This window comes from Acromyrmex echinatior, chromosome 6 (assembly GCF_024713525.1).
Source record: "Acromyrmex echinatior isolate Ae372 chromosome 6, ASM2471352v2, whole genome shotgun sequence".
In the NCBI taxonomy this organism is placed as follows: Eukaryota; Metazoa; Arthropoda; class Insecta; order Hymenoptera; family Formicidae; genus Acromyrmex; species Acromyrmex echinatior.
In genome coordinates this window covers 15,690,021-15,702,663 of record NC_141857.1, presented here as the reverse complement: position 1 = coordinate 15,702,663, position 12,643 = coordinate 15,690,021, and the positions used below count along the sequence as shown (strand labels likewise).

General features: G+C 31.3%; 1 pseudogene; it reads right to left on the bottom strand.

The window, feature by feature from the left end:
• Positions 1 to 347: 347 nt before the first annotated feature.
• On the bottom strand, positions 348 to 12,365 carry LOC147909572 (uncharacterized; annotated as a pseudogene).
• Between the last annotated feature and the right edge of the window lie 278 nt (positions 12,366 to 12,643).

The window sequence follows — 12,643 nt, the reverse complement described above, 5'->3', positions numbered from 1 at the left end:
ATGCATCAATAATTTACTAAATAAAATGTATATAAAAGATAGAACAGTGTAATTAAAATAATTATTTTCATTTGTATTCATATGTAAATAATATGGTATGTTTCTTGTTTAGGAAGAAATTATTTCAACAAAATTGAAATAACTAATATCATATTTATTTTATTATTTTTCCTCTCAAAAAAAAAAAACTTTGATCAGGGCACGTTTATTGATATGGGCCTGAGTAGGTCGATAATTCAGATCATTTCTATGGTTCAGCGACACACTTTTCATGACAGCGCCGCTGTCGGAATATCGTGGAACTAAAATATTGCTCAGTTTCATGGCTTCACGTTAATTTCACTCGTAATATACAAACGAAATTTTCGGATGCACCTTTCTCTTAAACTAAAACTCCTACCGCGTTTCTAAAAGCATGGGATTGTTCGTTTAGGTTTTCCGCAATTCGCCAGCTACTTTTCATGAACGTGCAAGATCTGAAACTCTTATATGCAACACATATTGTGATGTGTTGACTACAGAAGCCGATAACAAAACTGTAAGTCTTTAATTTTCTTTCGTTTTTCGTATTCAAATGTAGCTGGCGATTTGCTTTGTTGTCGATACTTTAATTGTGGAGAAGGATTTTTCCATAAACACAGTTATGAGAAAGGTGTTTTTAAAATTTAATGATAAAACAGGACACTCCAGCATTCCCTTAAGTCAAACGACAAATCATGAGTCCGCTAGAGCCGGCATACCGTATGTTATATCAATCTTTTATAATAATTGATTTATTATAAATGACTTACAAGGGAGGTTAGACAACTCAAAAATTCAAAAAATTTTGAAACTTTTTATACAAATAGAGTTGTTTATCCGTAACACAGAATTATTTTTTGTTTGTGGAATTTCAGTTTTAGAGGATGAAACATCCCTTTAAAAAAAAATCGGTTTTTTTCTTTCGAAGCGAATATCATCGGAACTATAAGGGATAGAAAAAAATTTCCACATTAAAAATTGAATGGCTTCATAAGTACTACAGAACTGTAATAAAATTTTTTTTAATTATTAGGTGTACAAATAAGTTTCCGCCGTTTTTAATTAAAAATTAAGCATTTATTGTGAAAGAACGATACATGTTTTATTGATGTAAGTCAAAATGTAAGTGCAAGTTCTTTTTGCGTTTGGCACGAATCTTCATTCAATAATGTTTCCAATTCCGCGTCTTCGTACACTTTCGGCCTTCCGCTACATTCTTTGTCTTCGACGTCAAATTCACCGTTCTTAAATTTTTGAAACCATTCACGACAACTTCTCTCACTTAAGGCAGCCTCACTATATGCTTCTACAAGCAATCGATGAGCCTCAGCTGCAGATTTCTTCAAATTAAAGAAGTAAATCAAAAGTTCCCGCAAATGACGCTTATTCGGCTCAAAACTTGGTATTTTTGCACAAAAAAAAATATATGATGCTGATACAAAATCGCTAGTACTTCAAGGTTATGTTGTTGACAGATGTCTAACTTTACGATATAATGTTTTACATCAGACAATTTTAACCATAGCTTGCTAGTGACACCGTCTTTTGTCAAACGGCGGAAATTTATTTGTACATCTAATAATTATTTATTGTATAATAACCACCAATATAATAACCCCTATTTTTAAATTTTAACGTTTATGTATTATAACTAAAATTAAATTTTACGCTGAAAACGACGATATATATGATAATTATGTTCCAAAAATCCATTTTTCAAATATAAACGAAAACTTCTCTATTTACGAGCCCTGTACATATTAGTCTCATACCGCGTTGGCTATGCGAAATAGCGTGAAAGGCAAATACAATGCAATCCAGTACAGTATCAGTATAGCAGCAACTATTGAAATAAGAGTGAATTTTATATAACAATTTTATATAACAACTATAACAATAATAGTACATAATAATAGTAATAATAGTTTGTCAAACTGCTTACAAAACCAGTTTCAAATATTTTTATAGTGTATGAAAGTATGCACAAAACACTTTGGACAATTAAAAACAAAGCATGAATAAAGAAATTATTATTTTTATAAAATATCATGCATTTAATTTTGATCTTAAGAACAGCTACTTGCAACATAGTGAAAAAAAAGATACTGTATCAACAGTAATTCCGCACGAATAAAAAATAGTTTTGTGTTCCAGATGAACTATCCTATTTCCACGCAATGCTTCAAAATTTTCTGAATTTTTGAGTTGCCTAACTTCCTTGTTAAGTGCCTGGACGTACGTTATGTTGCCATAGAAGAAAAAAATCGGAATCAGTAATATCCATGGAACGAAGCCTCTGGAATTCTAAAAGGGAATAAATATACAAAACAGTATGTACTGACAACTGTATGTATGAAAGATAAAATTCTCAAATTAATTAAAACAATCGCAGTGATATAGGTATATGAATCATAATAAGTGCAACATACATATGTACACTATTTGTACTATTTGTTATTTTATTTAACTATTTTACAAACCGCATGATAAGATAATACGTGGAACTCTATTTTAATATTAAATTGTGCAAAGTAATATTGATAATCTTGTTGGACATTCCGATTTACATTTTCAATAATACGAATGTGTTTGACTCTTGACTATTAATATATGACATTAATAATATAATCCTTTTTTTGTACATATTTTGTAATTTAATTATACATTGCGAGATACTATAAAACTATAGAGGTTCTTTAAATTATGGATTGTAATTAGTACAGTAATGGTATTCTTCATAAAAATATTGAAAACAAAAATACTCGCCACACCATGCACAACGCATAAAAGCGGCCCTTTCACAAATACTACATGCTTTTCATTTTTGAAATAACAGAAATCTACAGGGAAATTCGCCGAAGTGCGTTGTTAAATAACCGCTTTTAAGCATATTGGGAGAGATTTTTGAATCTAGGCGAAGAAAATTGATTATGGGTTAATGATTGCAGTTTAATTATGTCATTACACGAGTGTAAATTGATATCTTTTTCTTGAAGAATTACATTATCGGAAAACGTTTGCACAAAATTCTTCCAAATCCTAAAACCAAACACATCTAAAGCCTGTCGTTTTCTTTGGAATAGTCATAAATTTTATTTCTTTATCTTCAAGAATGTATTCTAGCTGACTCGGACAATGTCCACAGGTTGAGTAGAAGCATGCTTTTACGACCAGTATTCGGTAGATACACTTCACTAAACCTGTCTTGAAGTATTTCGTCATAAGTTTTCCTGACTTCGACGATTCAATGTAAATATTAACTGGGCAGAATAGAGTTTCCTGCACTCGCTGTCCAATGTTTCTGTAGATTCTTTTAACATTATATATAGTGGTGAAAGAAGAGATCCACTTGAAATAATCGGCATGATAGTGTAACTATGTGTTGTAGAAGATATCGATTGAATCATTGTTTCAACTGTTTTTGTTCCTAATTTCGCCAATGTTCGCCCAGAATGTATTTCAAGGTTGAAGTCACTCTCGTCTGCATTATAAAATTTCTTCAACTCCGATAGCTGAGATGTTAGATCTTACATTTGAAACAAACGATTGTGCGACATCTTTTAGATTGTCAATATTTTTAGGTAAATTGAATCCTGAATGTTGTTATTTTGCGGGAAACAATTTTGTGCACATTCTTGAATTTCCAAATCTACCATTTACTTGTTTTAAATTTGAGTAAGTCAACTTGGGCCTTTGTCTCCAAGGCTCATAATCTTAAATGTCATGAATAATAGATCTTCTATCACAATCTTCTTCAAACTTTTGCAATACGTATTCCGTATTAAATGCGAATTTATCTGCATTTGTTCCACCTTTCTCTACCTTGTCTCCCACTTGTATAGTTGATTTAAGGATTTAACCTTGCGAAACTTGGATTGTACACTAGTTAAACTTCGACAGGTCTTTTTTCCATCCTTCCAAAATTGAATAGCTTTTCTCTTATAACTGAAGTCGATTTTGCCATTTTTATCATCAATAATGCATTCTTCAGGTTCAAAACTATCTTCATCTTCTTCTTTTTCTGCAGCCGTAATATACTCTACAACTTGTGTTTCACGTGGATTCTGATTCGTGGATCGGCAAAATCCAACACGTAATCATGTTCTAATAATAATATCGAACGAGTATTTTGAACATTTTACAGAATGTCGTGAATTTCATTATGTATTTCAATTTCAAACGGTGTTATAGGTGTTTGTGTTATACTCGCAATGAAATGTAGTTGCTAACATATTTATTACATTCGCAAAATTAAATGACGTCATTTTAAAGAGAATTCTATCAAGCAATTATTATTAACAGAATGGTGACTGATTGTTGTCACAAATGAAATTGGAAATAGTATTTCCTCGGATATATTTATATGAATCAAAATACACGATTACATAAACTTATTTACGAATAGATGTTACACAAATAGATTATTAATTGCATCATCTTATTCCGTTAATAGTCCAATGCCCTACAAAACACTATATATCTTTTATTTATTGTGTGGTTTGCAAAATAATCAAGATTATCAATGTGATACTGTTCATTTAACGTTAAAAAATGAAGTTCTATGCAACATCTTATTCATCGTGCGATTTGCAAATCAAATGTATATTAATTATAATTAATTGTAAGTTTTTAATAAAATAATAAATATTGGACTCTACTTGCACACCAAATTGCATTTCAGAATTTTTTGAATTATTGAGTTGCCTAACCTTGTTAAAATTTTAAATCAATAGTTATTGTTTTCTTGAGATGAAATTCGATATTGTTTCTTATCAATTATTTGATTGAATAATTTAGAAAATGAGCTTCAAATTCCGTCATTATCGCTAGTGAATCGCTGGTTCATTGAGAATTAGTAATAACAACGAATTAAATTGATTAGTTTTCATTTAGCAAGAAAATTGATGATGGATCCGAACAAATCAAACCGTCTCATTATATTATACCCTTCGGGAGAGAATAAAGGAATGGATTGAATGAGAGTTGAATATAACTGTATTGAAGTTTGAATTACTGAATTGGCTGACACTCTGGTTATATTAAATTAATGTGAATCCCTTGGTTGGTCATTCTAGCGAAAATATTTTGTTTAAATTACTGACGCGGTCAGTTGAATAATTGCATTTAAAAGAAGCAGAATTGGAAATAAATTATAAAAGAAAAAAATAATAATGAAGGGAAGAATTGAGCAGCCCCTCGCACGAGCACGGTCAATTCTGAGGAAGGATAGATTAAGTAGCTCCTACGAGCGCAATTAGTCTAGGAGAAGGGAAAGGGCCGAACAGCTCCTACAAGCACGATCAACCTGAGTATATGAAAGAGCAAACTTGCAAGAAACACATGCATTCCTTCCCTTTGTATGTATTGCGAATATTAAGAGATATTTTAGTGACTGTTGAAAGAATAATGACTGAGCTGCTGTTGTGGACTAATCCGAACTAATCGAACTAATCGACGGGCTCGGTTTTCGCCCGGTTTATATAGGCGCCAGTCGATGGCGCTAGCGAGTCGGGAGAAAGGGGGAGCTCGAATTTCTCGGAATTGGTAATACGAATTCGGAAAATGATTTTTCATATGGAAATATTAATCACATCGGGCTGCATCAATTCGGCACGGTTGCCACGAATTCAATTTAGAACTGACGGATCAAATTTGTTTCGCGTTAACTGAGAATTTTGAAATAATTCGCAAATTAAATTTTGGGCCTTTCTCCGTGGTCCACGCTGCTCCTTCCCCGATTCATTGGTCGACACTCGCTAACGTGACAAATTCGCGTTTACTTATCTGTTTCAAGCTAATTAAGGCGGTTATGATGATCAAAAGATAGTAAATCAAAAACATATTAACATAACGTTAGATTTCGAAATTAACAATATTCTCGGCCAGAGCGGCTGAAATTCTATTAAGGATTCGGAGCGACAAGCGTCACGCGCGTCGTGAGCCGTGATTGGTGCGCGATAGCTTATTCTTATTCTGAGAGATTACAGGCGTTGAGCTGTTTTGATTAATCGATTTCGAATTAGTTTTTTTTAAACCTCGTATAGGATGACGATGACATGAGTCCCATCATATAGGAACGATTTCTTAACTCCGCGTGGAGTTATCTTGTCTGGAATTTCATCGCAATACATCGGTTCGCGGCACGCGCCTCATAGGTGTTTCAATTGACTCATGCGACGTGCGTGTCACGCGGTGGGTACGATAGAATCATACTACGCTTGATAAGTTTCTCGCTTAGAAATACCTTAGATAGACGATATGAGATTAAATAATAAAAAATAAATAATTCAGCGTGAAAAGACACAAAAAAAGAAAATAAAATTATGTTTCTATGGAGGGCGAAACGTAATAATTGTTTTTACATTCGGATTTATACCGGTTAAATTTATGAAGGACATAATTAAACATTAGAAGTTCTTGATTAAAAATAAGATCCATATTAGATTTAAAAAAGCATGTATAGACAACAAAATTGTTCCACAACAATTCTTAGATATTTGTCAGATTATAAACTTAATTTCTTTCATTTTAAATCTAAACACAGAATGAATTATTTTAATAACCAGTTTATAGTGAAAATTTTAAAAATTGAATTGAATGATGCTTACAAAACTGTTGACTATTTGAAGAAACAAATTTTAATCCTTAAGAGAAAAATTCAAGGACATATTCCGTTACATATTTGGAGTTTCTTTTTCATGAAACAAGAAGATACGTTTCAACGCCATTTGAGAAGTGAAGAAATGAGTTTGTCAAAAAAACTCAAATGAATTTTTTTTTTAAATAAAAGAATTTATAATGATTTAACTCCTGTTCATTATTAGACATTGGCGAACAATGATAATAATAATAATAATCACATCAATGAAGGTTATTCAGATAAACTTAGGTACTCATTACATAGAAATAATGATTTTGCAATGAATAATCAACTAGAGGTAAAATTAGAACCGAAAGAATTTTTAGAAAGATCAACTGAGTCGTCATTGTAAACAATAAGGAAGGATTGATTCATTAATTTATCAGGTACGGCTATTCCAAAGAAAATTCAAATTCTTTTATAGTTGGAGAGGAATTTTTCGGTTCCTGTCAATAATTGTGTAAGAGAGTGTTAATGAATTTCATTAAAAATATTGAGAACATCAAAAAAATTACTGCATGAAATCATGAAAACTAAAAATTTAATTACTCCAATTTTAAAAAACTTTTTATCGGTTCCCTTTGAAAACAATGGTATTGCCAAATGTTTAAAGAATTTAATCAGTTACACAGCTTAATTCATTAAAAAGAATCCCAATATTATTTTCATAAAAGCGGATAAAGATAACATCAGTGTAGTTTTAAACAAGAATAATTACATTTCAGAAATTATGGGGATGTTAAGTGATATAGAGACGAATGTTAAATTAACAAAAAATTCTATTAACATTCTCGCTAGGGACGAGAGAAGTATTATCCAATTGGAAAAAGAAAGGATTTATTGATTACCAAATTTACAAAAAACTACTTTGCACTGACGGCATCCTTCTTAGAGTTTACGATCTTCCAAAGATACGCAAACGAATTGTCCTTTTCGGATTATAGTTTCTTCTTTGGACAGTCCTTTATATCCGCTGACTTATTTTTGCAGAAAATATTGGGAGTATAAATTAGTTAGGTCCGTTTTTTTGTGTTCAAAAATGCATTTATTTCAAAACAAAATGAATGAATAGATTAATTAAAGTATTGTCCATCGCTGACTACTACTTTTTCCCATCAGGCAATTTTTGAATTTCATCTCGAAAAAATGATTCGTCTTTGGAAGCGATCCAATTTTGGAGCCAATTTTTGATTTCTGTGAAAGAAGTGAACCGATGACTTGCCAAATCGTGCTGCATTCTTCGGAACAACCAATAATCAGAAGGAGCAATGTGGAGAATACGGCGGGTGCAATAAAACATCCCATTTGAGCGTTTTCAAATATTTTTTTACGACTTTTGCGACATGAGGCCGAGAGTTGTCATGAAAAAAAAAACTTTATCATGTCTTTGCTCGTATTCCGGCCGTTTTTCTCATAATGCACGGCTCAAACGAATCAAATTGTAGCTGATACCGATCGCCCGTAATGGAATCGCCAGGTTTCAGCAGCTCATAGTAAACAACACCCTTTTGATCCCACCAGATACAGAACATGATCTTCGAATTATGAATGTTCGGCTTTGGTGTTGATGTTGAGGTCGATGGCAACGATTGACCGGGCTAGCGTAGTATTTTTTCTTCTTGGGGTTGTCGTAGAATATCCACTTTTCATCTCAGTCACAATCCGATGCAAAAAACCTTTTCTTTGAATCAGCTGTTCGCAAGTGAAAAATCGTCTTTCAACGTCTCTCGGTTTCAATTCATAAGGCATCCATCCTTGTTTTTAAATTATTCGCATGGCTCTCAATCGTGCAGAAACGGCTTGTTGAGTTACTCCCAATGATTCTGCAAGCTCCTCTTGCGTCCTTTGATCTTCTTCGAGTAATGTCTCTAATTCTTTGTCTTCGAATTTTTTTGGCTGTCCAGAGCGAGGCTTGTCTTCAACGCTGAAATCTCTATCCTTGAAACGTCGAAACCATTCCCTACATGATTTATCAGTTGTCATCATAAACTTCGACAAGTATTCGATGGGCTTCAGCTGCACTTTTCTTCCAATTAAAGTAGAAAATTAGAACCTCCCGCAAATGCTGCTTGGTTAAGCAACAATTAAACTTGGTTATTACACAAAATTCGACATTTCAAACACAGTAAAAATCAAGGTTTTTGTATGAAACTCAAAGCGATATAAACTGAATATTATTAGCAGATGTCTAATTTCTCTGAAAACGCCAAAATCAGTTGTCACTATGAACCATTCATAACAGCCGGGGCCATCTTTTGGAAAACGAACCGAACTAATTTATACTCTCAATAATTGCAAATAAATCACCTAAATCGTTTACATAGAAAATAGCTTTCAATTAAAACAAAAATTAGTAGACACAATTTTATTATAGATAAAGATATGGTTTTAATTTTTCTTCGATGTTGTTTCATTGTTCACCAACACACCAACATTAGAATAAGCAAGGACTTACAATGTAGCCAAGAGATGAAGATATTTTAGAAATGTAACGTCATTTCCGGAAAAAGAATTTTTAAATGTTATAGATTTTGATATTTTGTTTCAGATTCGATGTTTTTTTAATGGGGAATTTTTCAAACAAAAATTCGGTACTTCTATGGGTTCATCTCTATGTATATATTTCTGATTATTGCTAATTTGATGATGGAGGATTTAGAAGTGAAGGCATTGGAGATGATAGGAATTTCCATTCAAAATACTTACAATTTTTAATTTGAGTCTTCAGTTTTTAATGAAAATAGGGGACAATAGAATCAATTTTTTAGATTTGACAATCATCATCAATGAAGATAGAAAATTAGAATTTGATTGGTTTCATAAGCCTATTTTTTCGGGACGTTATTTGAATTATCTCTCCTCACATCCGATTTCACAAAAAAGAGGTATTATAACGGGAATGGTTGATAGCACTGTTTTGCTTTCGAGTCCGAAATTTCACTTTAAGAATATTAAATTTATAGTCAACACTTTATTAAATAATCTATCCGATTGACTTTGTTTTCAACACTATCAATTCTCGATTAAAATTTTTGTTTCATAAATTACTGATGAAGGGGAATAATGCCACTACTGTTATGTTCATTAACATCCATTAATAATGTTCAATGATTCATTCTATTTTATGTTCCAACGATTTCTGAAAAGCTCTTTTCCATTGTCAAGAACATTAATGTGAAACTGTCTTTTTCCAATTTGAATAATCTTAATAGATTCATCAAAAGACATTCTCCCAAAATTTTCAAATAAAAATGTGGTTTACAAGATTCCGTGCAAAGACTATGATGGTTCGTATGTGGTTAAATAGGTCGAAAATTAGGCATTAGAATATCCGAGCATCAAAACCACATGAAAAGTAGTAATAGAAACCAATCAGTAACTACAGAAAATCGACTTGGAAATCATGATTTCGATTGGGAGAATGTCCAAATTCTTGACAGGGAAAAATTTTTCAATAAGTGATTAAATTTAGAAATGTCTCATATTTATATGCAAATGATTGGATTTAATTTAAAAACGGACATTGAGTGTTTGCATCACTCGTATATCTCCTTATTGGACATGTTTAAACAAAATTAACATTCGAATTTTGTTATATTAGTTGATGCTCTTAGTTATATTTATTTCCAGTGCTTGTTGTTATTCCCGTGTTATATTGTAATGTTCAATTTATAAAATGACACGTTATGTTGTACATACGAAATCATATTCAGAAGAACGATATATATTTAATATACTGTGTTATTTTTTAACTATTAATATTATTGTAAATCGTTATTTCTGAGTTTCTTTTTTTCGTTTTCCCATTGAGATGAGTCATCTGTTTTTATTATTTGATAATTTTTCTTGTTTCATAATGTTAAATTAAAAAATTTATGCAGTGTAATGTATGCTGCATTTCTGCCAATCTGTAAGTTACTTGTTCTCAATATTATATGTATTTCTTGATATACTCGCATTTCTAGTTTGTAATCGCTGATGAAGACTCTAAAGTTAGCTGAAACATTCGAAATAAATTGAAGCTAACATCTAGGATTATCTGCTTCTCCTAATTTTTCGCTCTTACAATATTGTATAACTCTTATTAGCCTTATCTGAACTTCTATTTACATTTTATTATTTAGGGAAAATTATAAATATAAGAGAAACAAAAGTTTTCATGATTGGTCTTTATCATGGCATGACAAAGGATGAAAAATTATCAGAATTTTTAAATGATTTTGTTGAAGATGCGGATCTGATTGTAAATAATTTAGAATTTAATGAAAAAAAATTTAATATCTATATTGAAAAGACCTCAAAAAAGGGGTTTTTTTCGTCCGTTTTTTGGGTCTTCAATTTATGGACTGAACTGTGTGCCAAATGATACCCTACAATGAGATATTAATTACAAAGGAATTTCAGATTGAGGTGACAATTGCAATCATAATTGGAGGTGGGGGGGATCACGTACTACGTCTATGCGAAAATCCGTTTCTTTTTACATTCCCAGCTCTGATAATAATTGTTACCTCAATTTCAAATTTCTCTATAATTAATGTTTCAATATAAAGTAAAGTTTAGGCATAGCTCAGTTCCAATCGAGGGCTCAATAAACGAGTGAATTTTGGAGTCATTGTTTAATCTGCGATGCTCTCGCAGGATTATATTTTATATTCTAAAAATCACACTTTATTTCTTTTGTAGTGAATGCATTAACAAAGGCGAGTACTTTGAGAACAGTTTGTTTTTCAGTAAAATCTTCTGCTTTAAGAAAACGTAAAAATTTTATAAATAAATGACAAATAAGTTATTATTTATCTCCTAGCATCTTGAAAAAATTTTTTAATTTCGATTAGTTAAAAATGTATCACTGCTCGCATTCTGTGATCGTCTGCGCTTATTTCCTGTACAAGAGTTATGTGATAAGGATGATATCCCGTCGCAAAAAAAAAAAAAAACAGATGATTTTACTATTAAAAATATCATTGAAAAACTCATTGAAAATGAATGGCGTTTTCAATAATATTTTATAGCAAGCTGAATGACTTTTTGCCAATGGTAATATTTTATCACTGAGGATTTTATCACTGGTTAGTAATGTTTTCAATGGTATATTAATTTTATAGTTTTATTGTTAAAATTGGTATTATTATTGATTAATATCTTATTCCAGAATACACATCATAAAATTATGATAAAAAAAAGGTTTTTCCTTAAATTCGAGAACTAATTTTATAGTGCTTCGAAGCGGTCATCCATCCTGTTGCATACTGCCACCTGCTATCCTTGACTTCTGAAATGGAAACCGTTGCAATTCCGATGATCCACGAATACCTACATAATCATGGATGTATAACTATGGTATATCTGTTCAATGTATGGTCCTAATAGAAATTTGTCCAATTTAACTGAACATCCAGTCAGCTACTGTCTAATATTTAATTTTATAATGACTATTTTCAGGTTAGAAAATCATACGCTGTATTTTTATAGAACCAGTTATAGTATACCAGTCATGTATATCGTCTTTAACTAAAAGTCTCCACAGTCTCTCTCTTCTGTTGATAATACGCCGTATTGATACGATACGGATTATGTACCATGATGTACCTAAACCACGGTATAAGAATATAAGGTGTATCCACTCTTAAAATCATTGATCTCTTCGCGAGGTAACTGAATAGTAAACCGCTAGATAGCATATGTGTCGGGCACCTATGTTTTCGCTGATTTGAAAAAAGATTTCATACAACGAATTGAAAATTTTATGATCGGAAAAAAGAAATTAATTATAAATAGAAATTTATAGGTAAATAGAAATTCATTAAATTAAAATTAATTATATATGTTTTTAAGTATTATATAATCGTGCTTGTTTTTTTTTATAAATCATTATTTATTTGGCGTGTGTATTGACGTATTTGCATCGTTACATAATAATAAATACAATAACTTGTTACGTCTAATTTATGATCATTACATGGAAATATGAAAGTGTAA